A 19266-nucleotide genomic window follows, 5' to 3' on the forward strand; every position below is an offset into this window, starting at 1 on the left:
GCGCTCTATTGCGGTAATAGCTCGAAAGAAATGGCTGATTGCTATACAAGCAGATAGGTAGAAATAATCTGAACAGTTAATGTCTTGAATATTTTTTTAACTGAACGGTTTGGCCATGAAATTACATTGAATATTATGGATTTTTTTTTTTATTATTTTGTCCTACAGAATAATATATTGACAATTAATATTTGAGGAGAAAAATTCGCTCCGGCGACGGGGATCGAACCCGGGTCCTTGGTTCTACGTACCAAGCGCTCTGACCACTGAGCTACGCCGAATTCAATCCACAGCACCGGACCGAACCTTCCTCCTTCAATGTTTCCCTTTGTGGCCTGACTCCAAGTTAGGCATATATGTTGACAGCTAGCATTGCATATAACTGCGGAATCCCGGCCAACAAGTCACTCAACTGAGTGCGCTCCTAGTACAGGAACATCATTTTATTTTTACTTCAATTTTTATTGTACCTGAGTTTTTGAATGCACTTCACTCCCCCCCTTCTACTAATGAAGTTTCAACTGTTCTCCAGACAGAATCAAGGCCGCTTATAGTAAACATCACTGAGTTACTGAGTATAGTACGTTCCAGAAATATCTTCGCGTTTTTTCAGTGACGAAAGAACTTTTAATATTGAATCATATTTTCGGACAGGTACTGTCCGTTTGCCTACGTCGCATCCCGATTTCCCCCACCTGCTTCTGCACGCCCCTCTGTAAAAGCTGGGCTGTCTTAGCTCTTTTCTGAAAACATTAATTTCCGTTAGGAATTGGACGTTTACGTAATATTATAAAACTGTTTAAAATAACTTAAATAAAAGGGCCTCGTTAAGTAATTAACTGTCACGTGATTTCCCTCCTTTCTACGATCCTGCGGCATAACCACTTGGACGGACAGTAGATAGCATGTCTAAGTAATTTTATCTGTGCGGGTCGGGCAGAAGTGAAGACTGAATTTACAGTACATAATGTACTCTTTTGTAGAGTAGGTACAGAATTATTTCAACATGAGTCACTAGTACGAAGGACGAAACTGGTAACTGGAATTAGATGCAATAGTCTATAGTGCGGTAATATGCACAAAAGAACTGAAGCCTGTAGGCTATCGGAATGAACGGCTACCATTTTCAAAAATGTGTTTAAATATCCATATTATGATTATTTTTCGATTGAACTTCATTCTCTATAGTGTACGCTAATGTGGTGTAGACAGTATAATATACACTGCATAATGAACACGTTCCCATGGATAACTCAGTTCGTGAGTAAAAACACTTATTCTTAATACAGTACTGTATTTTGATTAAATAAAAACCTAATGAAAATTATCGAACTCAAAATCGCGATATTTCCTAGTTTACGTAAATGGATGAAGTACTTTTCTTCCCTTCTATACCTAGTAAAGTAATTTTTTTTTTGTTTTACGCCAGTATCATCGAACTCCAGTTGTGGAAGGGGGTAGCGAACGGTTTTTCCGGTTCTCTAAAGGTATAGCCAGGTTAATATTAAAAATGTTAGTAAAAAGAAAATGATGTCCTGTATAATGGCAGTCGACACTAGACATATACGTCAACATTTATATGCCTAACTTGGAGTCAGGCCACAAAGGGAAACATTGAAGAGGAAGGTTGGCTCCGGTGCTGCGGACTGAATTCGGCGTAGCTCAGTGGTCAGAGCGCTTGGTACGTAGAGCCAAGGACCCGGGTTCGATCCCCGGCGCCGGAGCGAATTTTTCTCCTCAAATATATTAATTAAATTGAATAATTCCGAAAATCGTTAGAATAAATCTTACAACGCAGCACACCGTCGCGTGTTACTGAGTACAGGAGGAGGGGAGTAGAAGGTAAAGAGTGCAGGCCGCGCTTGCTTAGAGTTATTGCAGTAGCCGTGATGTTACCAAATGCTTCATAGAAACGTAACGATTTTCCCTGAAACGGTGAATGTTACAGGAAAAACTTATTTACATTTTTCAAATCTCTTCTCATGATCTACTACTAGTTTCATTTTCGTGCAGAGCTTACCATCCACCCTGTATAATTGTCTTTTTCTGGAAGAGAATAGAAGCCACCCACGTAGCTATGTCGGCTGAGGCACTTGTCTGCTGATCCGCTCGGGCGTCGGTTCGATTCCTGCTTGAACTAATTACCTAGTTGGTTTTTCTTCGAATTTTCTCCAACTATAAGGCGAATGTCTGGTAATCTATGGTGTGCCCTCGGCCTCATCTCGCCAAATATCTCGCTATAACCGATCCCATCGACGCTAAACTACCTCGTAGTTGATACATCGTCGTTAAATAACCAAGTAAAAAAACAGGGGCGGTGGTGTGCTGTACTTGTACAAGATCGCGGCCGTTCGGCTACTCAATCATTCACAGAATAGGATTAGTAATCACTAGAGCGGTGCAGACGGAGCACATGACAGACAGAATGGCAAGGGTTCCGACGTTACTAGGCGTGTTCCCTGTGTACAAGCGACGGTCATGTACACGATGTGTTGACGTACAGACGACACAATAGAAATGACACAGTTCCCTAACGTTTCTACAATTAATTTCCTACAGATACTTTAATAAGATATCAAAATTGCAAAACTATTTAACCATTTCATCCTAAACAAATAATATATACTTTACATGTATGATTTCATACAGAACGCAAACAAAATCAGTGTTTATTTGTAACGGGTTCATGATATTCTATTCGCAAAAACACTTGAACTATTGTTTTTTGTCTTTTTCTTTTCCTTACAATGAGTGTGATTTATTAATGCACAAGTTATACGTTATCACTTTTCTTCCAAATATTTTTACCATGCACAGCAAATGACATTTGTAAGTTATTAACAGAAAACGATTATCGTCTATCTGATAGCATGGCCTTATATGTGGAGAAGCTTCTTTCTACGTCTGTTGAAACAACTGGGGCATACGTAAAATCCTGTGCAACATCTTTTAAACTTCTGTTAGTTCTTCAAACGAATCCTTATCTCCAGAAATACTGTCACTAATCTTGCAAAGTTTATAATATCCACCATTTTTTTCAACATATTTGTTATTTTCGCAGATATTATTTTAGCAATCTTATCGTCTACTTGAGTCACTTTCTTCCAGATATTTCGCAATAGGAAAAACTGATCAACCAGTTTTGTATCAGACTTTTCTAAAGCCGTTATGCAATCACGAATAAACCCGTAATTCGATTCAATGTATTCCAATTGTTGTTTTGTGCTTGAATCAACCAACAGGCGTTGGGCTAGTGGTATCGCAAATGCATCTTTCACATCAAATGATTGAATAACATTCTGGACCTGGTCGAAATATTTACAGTAATAAATGCAAGCCTTCAATCAGGAACCCCATCGAGTAAGTATAGGAGAAGGAGGAAGAGATACACCAGGACATATATTCTTGAATGCTTAACAAAACGCATCACACATTTCTTCATGGAACACGGATGAAGAATTATGACCCTGCTCACATTTTTTGCCTTTTTTTTTCAACTTCATGAGGGCACGTTTGTGTACATCCCTATTTACATGTCTTAGAATATTACATGCTCTATTTACTGAAACTGATATTTAACACAATTTGCAGAATAGTTTATCTTCGCTGCAACAAAAAAATATCACCATATTCGGAAATAAGTCTCTTAAACTTCGCCGAACGAATTTTCTCCCCCTTAGGCATCGTAATACTAGAACCGAACTGTTCCCATGTTCCTTCAGTATTGACGTTTGCTTTACTAAGCTGTACCTACTGCTTGCAGCTATCCTGTGTACCGCAGAGTCAGACCTCTGCGGGTACACAAGGTGAATTTACAACCCTTGCCCTGTTGCCGTTGTGTCGAAAAACTGCTCCCTTTGCACTGATCTAGTAATCACAATAAGCATTAGGCTGCAGTGTAAATCTTCGGGTCCCTTCTCCGTATAAGAGAGAAAAAAAAAACTGGAATTCGAACCCATTCCTCGAGCGTAGATAGTACAAGCTATAGCTCAGCTAAACGTTGTTTTAAAGGACTAATATTTTCTTCCACTAGCTTTAACTATAAGTGTGATGTCCAAAGCTCGGAACTTGGGGACTTGTGTGTCGTGTGCATGAGTAAGGTTAAGGTACAATGTACACAAAGCTCACGGTGCAAGTGCTCAGGGACAGTCGTGTGTACTAAGAAAGTGGTCACATCGAATGACAAGAAGATGGACGAGGAAACTGTGTCATGTCGAATCCAATGACATTGAGAGAATTACAGGTAAACGGTCTGTTTGAGGAATTAGAAAAATACATATTACTCGAATGGGTTTTATAGAAGTTTGAAAATACATTTTTTAAGTTTTAGGTACAGAATTTCGTGGAGGAATTCGGAGGAGATACGTTATTTTCTTCGAACAGAAAGTTTATATTTAAGTTGTGCCACACACAAACTAGAGGCATTCATTGAAAGATAGTGCAGTCCCTTAAATTGTGCAGTCCCTTGAGTTTGTGGTAAATTTGTCCATAGCCATTGGATCAAGCAGTAGTGACACACAAATTGAAAACTATTTTCGAGAAAAATTGAGGATACACTTATTTTTCTCAGACACGAGATCAGCTAGCAACTGCTCAAAATCGAACGGAAAACAGTGACAGTGAAAATATTCAGTATGTTAAGTTTGCTCCCAGTGGAAATAAATTTTTCTCGTTTGAAATTAGGTTTAACTAACAGGCGAAGAAGTTATGGGTTCGAAAATCTTCGAATGTACGTAGTCATACACTGTAATAAAATGTACAGAGGAGAACAGTGAAGTTAATATAAATCCCATGTTTATTTTTATTATATATTATATGCTAAAAATTACGTGTTTCAACCTACCATAATACTATCAATACGTTGCTCCATCAGACCTGACAGTACCTCCGTGCTGGAAGCGAGAGATTGTTGATATTGGAGTCCGGTCGCTTAACCACGTGCAAAGACACAAGTCCCCAAGTTCCGAGCTTTGGTGATGTCACTAGTTACCGTCAAGCAGTTTATAGAAAACAGACAGCAACCATCACGTCTGTTTACACAGATCGGGAAACAGTCCGCTTCCACCCACCATACTCGTGCTATTAATAGCTGAAGGAACACACGAAAATTATTTTAAAACCAAACACTGCTCATGATATGCATCTCTGTAAATAAATTGTACAAAGAGAGAACATTAAGCTTTGTCAGTGCTACTCTTTACACCGAAGCTTTCATATTGACGATGAGTTGCTATACAGGATGTTTCCGAGGTGGTGTTACAAACTTTCAGAGATGATGACGAAGAGCACATGTATCAATTTGAGATAAGGAATCCTGGTCCGGAAATGACCGAGTCGAAAGTTACAACCAAAAATAGTTGTGGAAATGAAATAATTTTATTCCTCTGTACACCTTATTTATGTGTATTTATCTGTACATCTGTATTCCTCTGACGTTGTTTACGTTGTCTACTTACAGTATTCCATTCAGTGCGCTGTCTGAGGGATGGGGACAGGAAACTACACTAAAGCAATGCAGATAGCGTAATGTGTAACGGACATGGTCGGTCCTGATATGCACGTCTGTAGACAGCAGTGTATGTGTACAAGTTGCAGTGTCCAGTCGATCAGTCCTAATGAAATGGAGGAGTACACGAGAGCGAAATATGCAGACCTGATTTTCGAATACGGATGAGCCAATGGGAACAGTAGACAAGCTCACAGATTGTATCGGGGAGTACCCACGTAGGAGACATCCGGCCCATACCATCTTTCCACGACTGTTCCAGAGGTTAAGGGAAGGAGGGCACGTGGTGCTCGCCAGATATGGAGGGTACCAGGGAAATAAAATACCCGGGGCAGACCAAAACTATACCTGGTAAGGTTTATCTTGTCTCAGTAGCAATGAAACCAAGCCCCTTCAAATGAGGGTGAAGATTATAGGAGGGTTGTGAATTTTCAGGATTCCTTTCAAAATCTTGTTATTGTACAGGCTGCCCGAACTCAGTTTCTTGAAAGACAAGCTCAGTGACGGAACTACACAGTACGAAAAGAGATATTTTGTTATTTTATTTTGCTCTACAGAATGTATCAACTAGTCCCTTCCGCCACTGGATGGATGGACGGCACCGCTCCTCTCCCCCATCACTATAACAACACAGACGAAGTAAGACATATCTCGTTTCTCTCTCTTTTCACAGTGAGACAAGATACATCACACAGACTTTAGCAACTGCTGCCTTGCAGAGAGACATTGGTTCGTCAATGGCTAGAGGAACAAAACCTCAAATAAAATGAATTGTTTTAGACGTTCGACTAGACATTCTAAATTGTAAAAAATTCGAAACACAACCATTAGACAAGAAATGGGAGTTAATAGTACATTATTAGATTTCGTTAACTACAAGAAATTAGAATGGTGTGGCCACGTACGTAGAATGCCAGAAACAAGAGATTGCCCAGACAGATTTTGGAATTGATTCCGCCAGGAAGAGGTAAGAGGGGAAAACCAAGGAAAACCTGGATGGACGATATAAGAAGTGGAATGAAGGAGAGAGGCTTGGAAGAACGGGACTGGGAGGCAAGAGAAGAATGGAGGAAGAAGATAAGAATTTAAACACTTTGGATACAGGCAGATGTAGTTTTAATTGTAACCCTGTTAATAAAAAAATATATAGATTTTAGGCATTTATAGGATTTTAGGTCTAGGGCGTAGCAAACAAAATAGATACGGAACTAGAAATCTATTCGCTACGTAAACGTTAATAGAAATGATGGAACTGTGGAAAGCTAAACGAGATAACATGTTTCAATATCATTTTTGACTACCACATATTTTACTTAGCACTGCCAGGATTTGAACCCGGATTTCTGGCACTGTAACTCCAGAATATAGAGTCTCTGCTGTAGGTATTGGACTAACGATGTAGCTTCAGTTCTTTCACGTGGTATCGTTTGCAGACTTATTGAAGTAGAACACACAGCAGTCAGTGTGAATAGAGCTGAATGAATAGATGTCCCATATCTCTTGGTGTTCGCCAATGCGTCAAATGTAGTCATCAATATATTTTATGCATGATTCGTCACCAATTACATGCACTAATAACGGTGGCTAATTAGATAGATCGTTATTACATTAAATGATTCGTTAACAGGCTATTCCACAATGTAACATTATATGAATAGTGCACTCCACTTAAATTGCATATATTAATTTTATTCACAAACTATTATATCTACTATATATTGAAATTTGTCCACAAATTAACGGAAACAATATGAACAATTTGTGGTTGTATCTGGTGCATCGTAACATAGTGGCAATGATTGCCCTTCCCGACATCATATTCCTAAATTTATACTAATCAAGTACTTTTGTAGTTGGTTCACGGTAGCGTATTCATAACCATATTACTATTAGCTTTGACAGTGACGTCATGGATGAATATATCATAGGATGCGTAACTTATTGAGTTTCCCGTTTCACACGCTAGAGGTGCTAATGTGAATTGATCTTGCTGTCATCTCTTATTTTTAGAAGAACTAATTACATTCAGCAGCACGCCAAGTGGTGAAAAGTTCAACTATATACAGAAAATATCCCCCATTCTCAAACCATCCAATTTAAAATAAAACATTACAATTTTTATTCCTCACATCAGCTAAAACTGAAAATTCTTATTGGAGCCAACAGGAAGATGAAAGAGACGATCTATTTTACGCTACCTTCTATAGGATCCTACAAGGAAAACTCAGCTCGGACTCCTCGCGGCGCGCATGCTGTGCCCCTCTTACCCCCTTGCAGTAGGCGTGAGAGCATGCTGGGAACGGGAGCATACGTCATCTGCGCGAGACAGTCACGCCCGCTGGTTTCTGCGCACTGAGTTTTCCTTGTCGGTTGCCTATAATACAATTCAATCAAACAGGAAAAGGAAATGAAACAAAAGGTTAGATAAATTGGAATTATATTCTTTGGGTATTTAGTATACAATGGACTGGAAAAGTTTGCAAAAACTACTTAGATCGTTGAAATTATTATATTACAATTTACTAGTTAACAATACATTCAACAACACTATTCTTACAAGGTTCATAAATATCACTATTTAACATAAACTGATTATACATAATCTGTATGACTTATGCCCACTTCTTTACAAGTTTCTCGCTGCATTCTTGTCTTCTCAACCAACGTCTCCAAATCTCAGCGCTGAGCAATCTGATGGCATCACGATGTTCCGAATTTCAACGATGGCGTCACTGATGCTCCACCGGTGTCGCGCCGGTTCCATCAACTTGCAGAGGTGGTGGCAGTCTCCCTCAGCCTCCATCAGTGAATATGATTGGTTCTTGTATAGGGCGGGAATTAGCAGACGAATGACATCGTGCACTGTTGTGTCATGGCGGTGTGTTCTGCTGTATTGTTTGTAATGAGCACAACGTAAAAACAATATGTTAATGTATATTATTTTAATGTACCGAAGTACATATGATATTCCCATGCAGTCACTCATGGCGAGTGCACCTCAGCACATGTGTGGACTTCGGTCCTACGTTCATAGACATCTATGACGTAGTGTAGAGGGCGGCCACTAGAGGGAACCCAAGAGTTGGAGCTTAATCTGAGACGATTCTTCCGACGCCGGGGTGGTATCAGGTGTGGCTTAGTGGATAAAGCATCAGGACGCAGAGCTGAAAATCCGGGTTCAAATCCCGGCGCCGGAGAGAATTTTTCTCCGTTCCATTACTCTTTCATCGTATGATGACGCAGAATATCTGCATGGAAATATCATATGTACTTCGGTACATTAAAATAATATATATGATATGCGTAAATCACTTCGTGATTTAAGACGGCGCTTATTCCGTCGGATCCCGGCCAACTAGTCACTCATGGCGAGTGCACCTCAGCACATGTGTGGACTTCGGTCCTACGTTCATAGACATCTATGACGTAGTGCAGAGAGCGGCCACTAGAGGGAACTCAAGAGTTGGAGCTTAAACTGAGACGATTCTTCCGACGCCGGGGTTGTATCCGGTGTGGCTTAGTGGATAAAGCATCAGCACGTAGAGCTGAAAACCCGGGTTCAAATCCCGGCGCAGGAGAGAATTTTTCTCCGTTCCATTACTCTTTCATCGTATGATGACGCAGAATATCTGCATGGAAATATCATATGTACTTCGGTACATTAAAATAATATATATGATATGCGTAAATCACTTCGTGATTTAAGACGGCGCTTATTCCGTCGGATCCCGGCCAACTAGTCACTCATGGCGAGTGCACCTCAGCACATGTGTGGACTTCGGTCCTACGTTCATAGACATCTATGACGTAGTGCAGAGGGCGGCCACTAGAGGGAACTCAAGAGTTGGAGCTTAAACTGAGAGGATTCTTCCGACGCCGGGGTGGTATCCGGTGTGGCTTAGTGGATAAAGCATCAGCACGTAGAGCTGAAAACCCGGGTTCAAATCCCGGCGCCGGAGAGAATTTTTCTCCGTTCCATTACTCTTTCATCGTAATATGTTAATGGCTTATGAGCGAACATGTCAACGGACCAGTTATTACTACCGGTTCGAGAAATAAATGTTTATGCTATCTTTTCTTTGAACGAGATGGAAGTACGGAAATTTCGCAAAATCTTGCTAGCGTAGCACAGACTACAACTTGTACAGCCGCCACGACAGCCATCGAATCTTCCAGCAGTTTTGTTCCTATTTCGCTGCAGCGTGACGTCATTGATGTCCACCGGTCCGGTGAGATTCGGAATACGCTGTAAGCCAGGGGACGTCAGCACGCTCGGGCTAGCGTCTCTTACCCGCGGATAAAAGATTGCACTATGGTGCACCGTAGCTGCTGGCGGGTATGCTCTATACCGCTCTGCTTGCTGCACGACGGGGCATTTGATGTTACTCCGCTTACCCTTTACCCATTTCAGCGAGTGCTGACGATCACTGTTGTAACGGATAAATGGATAACTGTGGGGAACCTACCCATCACGTAGTTCTAATGTTCACCACCTATCTATACTAATAATAAATCTGTAGCCGAAATGTTTCTGGTAATTTTCGATTTTCCAAAAATAATTGGTCCTAACATATATAATTAACCACCCTGAAAACGAAAATCGCTTTTTTGACATTTTTGTTTGTATGTCTGTCTGTCTGTCTGTCTGTCTGGATGTTTGTTACCTTTCCACGCGATAATGGCTGAACGGATTTCGATGAAAATTGGAATATAAATTACGTTCGTTGTAACTTAGATTTTAGGCTATATGGCATTCAAAATACATTATTTAAAAGGGGGGTTATAAGGGGGCCTGAATTAAATAAATCGAAATATCTCGCTTATTATTGATTTTTGTGAAAAATATTTCATAACAAAAGTTTCTTTAAAAATAATTTGCGATAAGTTTTATTCCTTGAAAACTTTTGATAGAACTGATATTTAATGATATAAATTAGTTTTAAAATTAAAATAACTGCCATCTAAGGCCGTGTGATGAAATAAAAAACAAATGACTTCGTCTATAAGGGGCCTTGGACAGCAACAATCGAAAGCTATTAAACATAGCCTACAGACAATGTTTCTGTGTTTGTATGAAGTAATATCAGAAGCTAAATTAACCGATTTGTATAATTAATTATTATTTCACCATTGGAAAGTGTAGTTTCTCTAGATGGACATAATGCTATAATGTTATTACAGTAACGTCTGAGTAAATCGAGGACAGGTAAGATTAAAATAGCTTCTTACGCACAGAAAATTTGATAGGCTATTTTGTACATTCGTTTTCTGTATTTCTTAAAATAATATTTATGTACACTGATTTCAATCTCAGAGAATTAACGAACAACGAGAGTGTACTGATTTAGTATGCAGTAATAGTACGTTAGCTTAGCAATCCATTATTTTATAATTCAAATTTTAACTATGCTCAATTGAATCGTGTTAAAATACATAAAATATATCTGCAATAAATGCAATGCAAAAAAAATTGGTTAATGAGCAAAGCAGATTATCTTGCGCTGTTGTAAAAGTTGTTCCCTGGATCAAATGTCCTATTTTAATTATGTAATTACTTTATATTTATTTCTAACAGGTGCAGCGGAGCGCACGGGTACAGCTAATAAATATATAAAATATAAATGAATATAAAATAATAAAAGAAATACATAACCAAGTAAATAAGTAAATAAAGAAATAAATAATTAAGCAAGCCCAGTAAACAAACAAATTCATAAGTAAATAAATAAATACCTAAGTGCATATATATATATATATATATATATATATATATATATATATATATATACACACACACATTTACTTACTGGCTTTTAAGGAAACCGGAGGTTCATTGCCGCCCTCACATAAGCCTCCAACGGTCCCCATCCTAAGCAAGATTAATCCAGTCTCTACCATCATATCCCACCTTCCTCAAGTCCATTTTAATATTATCTTCCCATCTACGTCTCGGCCTCCACAAAGGTCAATTTCCCTCCAGCCTCCCAACTAACACTCTATATGCATTTCTGGATTCGCCCATACGTGCTACATGTCCTTTCCATCTCAAACGTCTGGATTTAATGTTCCTAATTATGCCAGGTGAAGAATACAATGCGTGCAGCTCTGCGTTGTGTAACTTTCTCCATTCTCCTGTAACTTCATCCCTCTTGGCCCCAAATATTTTCCTAAGAACCTTATTCTGAAACATCCTTAATCTCTGATCCTCTCTCAAAGTGAGGATCCAAGTTTCACAACCATAAAGAACAACCAACCAAATAATGATAGGCATTTCCCATAATTATTCTGCGTTTAATTTCCTCCCTAGTGTCATTTATATTTGTTACTGTTTGTTGCTTTATATATATATATATATATATATATATATATATATACATATATATATATACACAGCCTAAGTGAATATGTAAATAAGTACATAAGTAAATACGTGAATAAGTAAGCAAATAAATCAATCAATCAATATTACCTTAAATTCTCCAGCAATATCCTCAATATTTGCGCCGTTTTCAAGGAGTTTAATAATATTTACCTTATCAAAGATTCTCAGACGTGAACGTGTTTGTGACATGATGCCTTACCGGTATACGGGGGCTTGGATTCTCGTCACAACAGACCACGTTGTACTGTTTTGCTGCTTTCTTTAGACTCGAACATACTCTACTAAATCGACGGAGCGGTGTATCTATCTATGCAATGAATGAGTTCAAGAAGGATTCGAACCGAAGATCGAGGGATGTCTCAGTGCATAAAAATTTTAACTTACTTTTCAATTAAAACGGAAAGAATCCTGATGCAAAGATTACGTAGCAATGTAGAGAACACAATAGTCTGCATCCCTGAAGTCTACGTGGGAAAGTGATCGCAACGCTATTGGGAAGATAGAGATCCAATGAGAAAATGATACGTTTAAGAATATCAGTAACCTACGTGATTATAAAGAATAGCGTCGTATTCAGTAAAATGTACCTACGACTATACCGGTGGAACTGTACGCTGTTTAAACGTATTTGGAAAGATTCCCACTTTAACTAAATCCGGTAAAGGATTTTGTATTGAACAAGATAAAAGGAAAAGGAAAAAAAAAACTTACTATAAATTCGGTACAAAATATGTTTTTCAGAGCTTTGTAACATTCATGGTTAAAGTTGGAAGTATGGGGTGGTGGGATGGGGTGGGGGGGGGTGAAAAAGGAAGTGTAGAGGGTTGCCGAGGATTTGGCTACACTGGGAATAATCCTAGTAGAAGATGCATATATCCCTAGTGAAATTTTCTTTCACAACAAAAAGAGCTCGAAACTGCGTGTCCAAGTACGGGGGCTCCGTAATCTGCTTAATGATCTTCAAATGCAGTCAACTGGCGTGTGCTGCAGGGATGCCAACTGCGCCGGGAAACCGAGGTTAACCCGATCCGCCATCCAAGATGAATTTAACACTTAGCAAATTAACAATCCGTCCTACATTTTAAAATATGCCCTCACCATCTCACACAAATCTCTGTCAACGTTTTATTTTAGAAAACCAAATTTACAGGATCAGAAACTTTTAGGGGAGAAAATGAGTAGAGTAAGACAGGAAGAACAGTGAGACATTTTTATTAGATGGAAAATTTTGATGTTGACATGTTGGTAACAGTGGAGTTGTATGTTGCATGAGTAAAGTAACAGTATTTTAATACTCGATTTGATTCTAGTTATAAAGCTGAGTGGTGAAAAAATAATTCGTAATTTTTCACTCTAGAAGTAAAATTTTGGCTCGTGTTTAATGAACATTATATTGGATATACAAATGAGATATAAATATGTCCTACATTTTAAAATATGCCCTCATCATCACACACAAACCTCTGTCAACGTTTTAATTTAGAAAACCAATTTACAGGATCAGAAACTGATAGGGGACAAGTGGGTACAGTAAGACAGGAAGAACAGCGAGATATTTTTATTAGATGGTAAATTTTGATGTTCAGATGTTGGTAACAGTGGAGTTGTGTGTTGCATGAGTAAAGTAACAGTATTTTAATACTCGATTTGATTCTAGTTATAAAGGTGAGTGGTGAAAAAATAATTCGTAATTTTTCACTCTAGAAGCAAAATTTTGGCTCGTGTTTAATGAAGATTATATTGGATATACAAATGAGATATAAATATGTCCTACATTTTAAAATATGCCCTCATCATCACACACAAACCTCTGTCAACGTTTTAATTTAGAAAACCAATTTACAGGATCAGAAACTGATAGGGGACAAGTGGGTACAGTAAGACAGGAAGAACAGCGAGATATTTTTATTAGATGGTAAATTTTGATGTTGAGATGTTGGTAACAGTGGAGTTGTGTGTTGCATGAGTAAAGTAACAGTATTTTAATACTCGATTTGATTCTAGTTATAAAGGTGAGTGGTGAAAAAATAATTCGTAATTTTTCACTCTAGAAGTAAAATTTTGGCTCGTGTTTAATGAAGATTATATTGGATATACAAATGAGATATAAATATGTCCTACATTTTAAAATATGCCCTCATCATCACACACAAACCTCTGTCAACGTTTTAATTTAGAAAACCAATTTACAGGATCAGAAACTGATAGGGGACAAGTGGGTACAGTAAGACAGGAAGAACAGCGAGATATTTTTATTAGATGGCAAAATTTTGATGTTGAGATGTTGGTAACAGTGGAGTTGTGTGTTGCATGAGTAAAGCAACAGTATTTTCATACTCGATTTGATTCTAGTTATAAAGGAGAGTGGTGAAAAAATAATTCGTAATTTTTCACTCTAGAAGTAAAATTTTGGCTCGTGTTTAATGAAGATTATATTGGAGATACAAATGAGATATAAATATGTCCTACATTTTAAAATATGCCCTCACCATCACACACAAACCTCTGTCAACATTTTAATTTAGAAAACCAATTTACAGGATCAGAAACTGATAGGGGAGAAATGGGTACAGTAAGACAGGGGGAACAGTGAGACATTTTTTATTCGATGGTAAATTTTGATGTTGAGATGTTGGTAACAGTGTAGTTGTATGTTACATGAGTAAAGTAACAGTATTTTTATATTCGATTTGATTCTAGTATAAAGGTGAGTGATGAAAAAATAATTCGTAATTTTTCACTCTAGAAGTAAAATTTTGACTTGTGTTTAATGAAGGTTATATTGGATATACAAATGAGATATAAATATGAATGTTTTGTTACCTAATACTATGGTATTTGAGATTGTGTTTGGCAAAGTTTCGTCTTTCTTGTTTTAATTTTGAAGTGATGGCGTCATTTTTAAATGAACTATGCGTAAAGGGAACAGTGAGACATGCCATTGAAGGGTACACTGAGACGTCTCACTGTTCCCATGTACCAATGATTTGCAAAAACAACTGTACTTATATTACATTTACCAGTAACTAACATTAAAAATGAACATACTAGTAACAAATTTAGGAACTGTAGCTTAAAATAATGGATACCATTACATTTTAATGGTTTCATAAATAAAAAATTATTCACAAAATTTAAAAAAATGTTAAAAAATAATAAAGAATTGCATTAAATTCTTATAATCATAAGCTTTGTTGACACCAAAAATTCATTTCATTTTTTTTTTCAAAAGTTCGAAATGTCATAGAAAATTCACTTTTTCAAATGTTCCAGATGTTTCAATGGTTTCGAAGTCAGACATGAAAATGATTCTATATAAGCCTACAGAACATGTCGAGATAAAGAGACAGCAAGTTCTTGTTTTCTTTTGAAATAAATGTAAATCAAATCAATGTCCGTTAATAGACACTGTGGTGTCTCACTGTACCCTCCTGAATGGGAACAGTGAGACATTTGCATTTTTTTGACAAGCACGTATTGTATATTATGTCCATCTATTAACATTTTTGTTTATGTGTTATTATACTCCATGTTTTAATGTCTATTTCTATTGTAATCGATTTTCAAAATACTTCAATTATCACTTGCATAAATATGTCTTAATATTTTGTGTCTCACTGTACCCACCATTCCCCTACATCAAATATCATAATTCAAGTATTAGCAGCGAGAAAATTACTGCAGCAGTGAAAAATACAACTTAGATCCAACGAAATAAAACAGAAACAACATGGATACGTATATTCGAGTGTAGGCTTTCACTGCCGGCGTCAATAGGAGAAAAGTTTTCCGAGCTATCAGACCGTGTGACCACACATCCAATGGACCACGGTCTGATAGCCCGGAAAACTTTTCTCTAACATGGATACGATTTATCAACACGATAGCTAACTGGATACACTCTCGTGGGCAAAAATGAATACATATAATGATAAGAACTGAAGATTTTCAATCTTAAGGAATTTTAAATTAATTTTATTCTTGAAAGAAAATTAATGTCACAATGCCCGAAGAATGAAGACCACAAGATTCCATTAATAGCTTTAACTAGCAAACATAATACGGCAACACGTTCGGCTAAAGTTACGCCTAAGATTTTATCTACAGTAATCGCACTAGATGTTTTGATTTATCTAGAAAAAAATCAAAACTCGAGTGGGATTTAATTGACTATTATACGATTAGAAGAAAGTATATAAAGATTAGGATAATTAAAATACTTTAATATAATAAAATATTGATAGACTTAGTAAAGTGTGTTCAAAATGTTTTACTGTACCAGCTAATCATTACAAATATTTCGCCAGATGGCAGTAGTGTGTTAAGATCAGTGTTCCCTTGTTACCAGTTGCGTCAACTGCACAATCTTTATTGAACTCTAGGAACGATTACTAGTCAAGTAGGCTTTGTTGATTCAGTTTCATTTTTATTAAAACAGTTGCATTACGCTATTTAATTATCAATATATATTAACCAATCCCTGACATGTTACTATCCATAACTTCATACAGCAGAACCTATAACATAACCTAAATAATATAAACAAGATAAATGATAAAGGTTTTAATTAGGGATGATAAAATAAACATGAATCCTTTTAAAAGGTACAATTATTGAAAGTATAATTTTGGCAAACAAAGAAATAAATGCTAGGAAGTTATAAACACAAACAAATGCTAAGGAGCGGATAAAAACAATTGCTAGAGATATGATAAAATTGTAGGATAAGCAGGGAGATCATAAAAACAAACAAATGCTAGGGCGCTGATAAAAAACAAATGCTAGAGAGGTGACAAAAGAGAAGCTACGGAGGTTATAAAACTGTATGATAAGCAACCATTACTGGTTGAAAAACGTTACACGAAGTGTAATAGTCACGTTTAAAATGTATCTCTTTCGACCAGGTTTGACCCAGAGGACCTCGGGTCTAATGGGCAGTATGGTAACCACTAGACCACTTAGGACGGTCTGATTGGCAATGTCTGATAATCTATTACATGACACAGGAATGACATGATTTTAAAATTACTATAACACTTTTACTACGTCATACTACTTTTGACCAATAAAACAGTAAGAAACGACGTGCTTCGACCAATCACGGCTGCTTATCTACAATTTTATCACCTCTCTAGCATTTTTGTATCACCTCACTAGCATTTTTCTTGTTTCTTTGTTTGCCAACATTGTACTTTCAACCGTTTTATTGTACCTTTTAAAATGATTCATATTTATTTCATCATCATTAAATAAAACTTTTCTATCGTTTATCTTGTTTATATTATTTAGGTTATGTTACAGCTTCTGCTGTATGAGATTATGGATAGTCACGTATTAGAGATTGTGTAATATATATATATATATATATATATATATATATATATATATATATATTCTGAAGTGGAATGCAACTGTTTTAATAAAAATGAAACTGAATCAACAAAGTCAAAGAAGACGGTCAATAAATATGCTCATCTTTTAGACAATTATATCTTTGTCCCCTTTGCTGTGAAGACCTTCGGTCCTTGGAGTCATAACGCTAAAGTTTTGGTATCTCAAATCGGCCAAATTTTGATCTCCATTACTGGTGATCGCCGTTGCACTACTTATTTGTGTCAACGCTTAAGTATTGCAATTCAACGCGGAAATGCAATGAGCGTTTTGGGTACTCTTCCCGAGTCCAGCCCTTTGGAAAAACTCTTTGTCCTGTAAAATTTATTATTCTGTGTGTAAATATGTAATATCATTTAATCATGCGTTAGATGCGTTTTTATCAACCTGAGATTCTATTATGTCGTGGACATATTTTCTAAAGGGGAATTTTATAATCAAATATTGCGTCCTTTCACTTACATATCCTCTATATTATTATGGTATATAATTAGATATTAATTTCTTCAAGATAATAATAATAATAATAATAATAATAATAATAATAATAATAATAATAATAATAATCCGTGGCGCTACAGCCCGTGAAGGGCTAGACCGACCAGCCGGCTGCTGGCCTCACGCCCACATGCCGAAGCAGAGGTGCACGATCATCCAATCAGAATGGAGGTATCGTGTGGTTAGCACGATGATCCCCCCAGCTGTTATAGCTGGCATTCGTAACCGGATTTCGCTACCTATCGTAGCTCCCCAAGTGCATCACGATGCTGGATGGGCACCGGTCCCATACACTGGCCCGAAATTTCATGAGAAAATTTCTTCTCCCACGAGGACTCGAACCAGCGCGCATTCCGTAACGCGAGTCCTCGGTAGGATGGCTTAGACTGCGATGCCACGGCGCGGGACAATTTCTTCAAGATTTTACTGTAAATAATGGTTATTAACTGGTAACAAGAGAACAGCTCATCATAACACAGTGCTGCCATCTAGCTGAATATTTGTAACGATGAGATACAATAATACAGTTTCAAGACACTTTAGTACGGTATTTTTGTCAGTTAATTAATATTTTATTGTATTAGAGTAGTACTTCAATTCTTCTAATCTTTATATAGTGTAATAATGAATTAATCCCACTCGAGTTTTGATTGTCTCTAGAAAACAGAAACATCTAGTGAGATTACTGTAGACTATTACACTTTTACTACGTCACACTACTTTTGACCAAACGGTACGAAAGGACGTCTTTCAACCAATCATGGCTGCTTATCGCACAATTTTATCGCGTCCCTAGCATTTGTTTAATTTTATCACTACTCTAGCATTTGTTTCTTTCTTTGCCAACATTTAAAACTGCACTGGTCTGGACGTCAAAAAACAGAAAATTACAAACCACTCCAGTCGATGCACAGCACTTTCAAATATGACTCACATCGGCATTCAAAAACAAAAATTAATAAAGATCACTGGTCATAGCTATGCATCTTCCCTGAATCCCTGTTTACAAATAAATGAAGAGCACCATTCGGAAATCCTGAAAAAGTTGAATACACCATGTACATCACCGAGTTCACTTCTTTTACGCACACGTCCAATATAACATCAACTGAACCACCAACCACTAAAACATTCCAATTTGAAAATTGTAATTTCAATAATTGTTTCTTTTAAAATTATTCATGTTTATTTTTTATTTCATCGTCGTTAATTAAAATGTTTCTTGTTTATTTCATCATCCCTAATTAAAACTTTTCTAACACTCGTTTATATTATTTAGGTTATGTTATAGCTTCTGCTATATGATATTATGAATAGTCACGTATCAGAGATTGTTTAATACTAAGGCCCGGTTGCAGAAACACCGATCAAAATATGATTGGCAATCAAGGAGGGTTTGATTGGCCATCAGTTCTATTTCTGTTGCAGAAAGAACAATCAGTGTTTGATCGGAGATCAGTCTTCCATCAGATTTGATCAACAGATTTTT

Source organism: Periplaneta americana, chromosome 5 (assembly GCF_040183065.1).
Source record: "Periplaneta americana isolate PAMFEO1 chromosome 5, P.americana_PAMFEO1_priV1, whole genome shotgun sequence".
NCBI lineage: Eukaryota > Metazoa > Arthropoda > Insecta > Blattodea > Blattidae > Periplaneta > Periplaneta americana.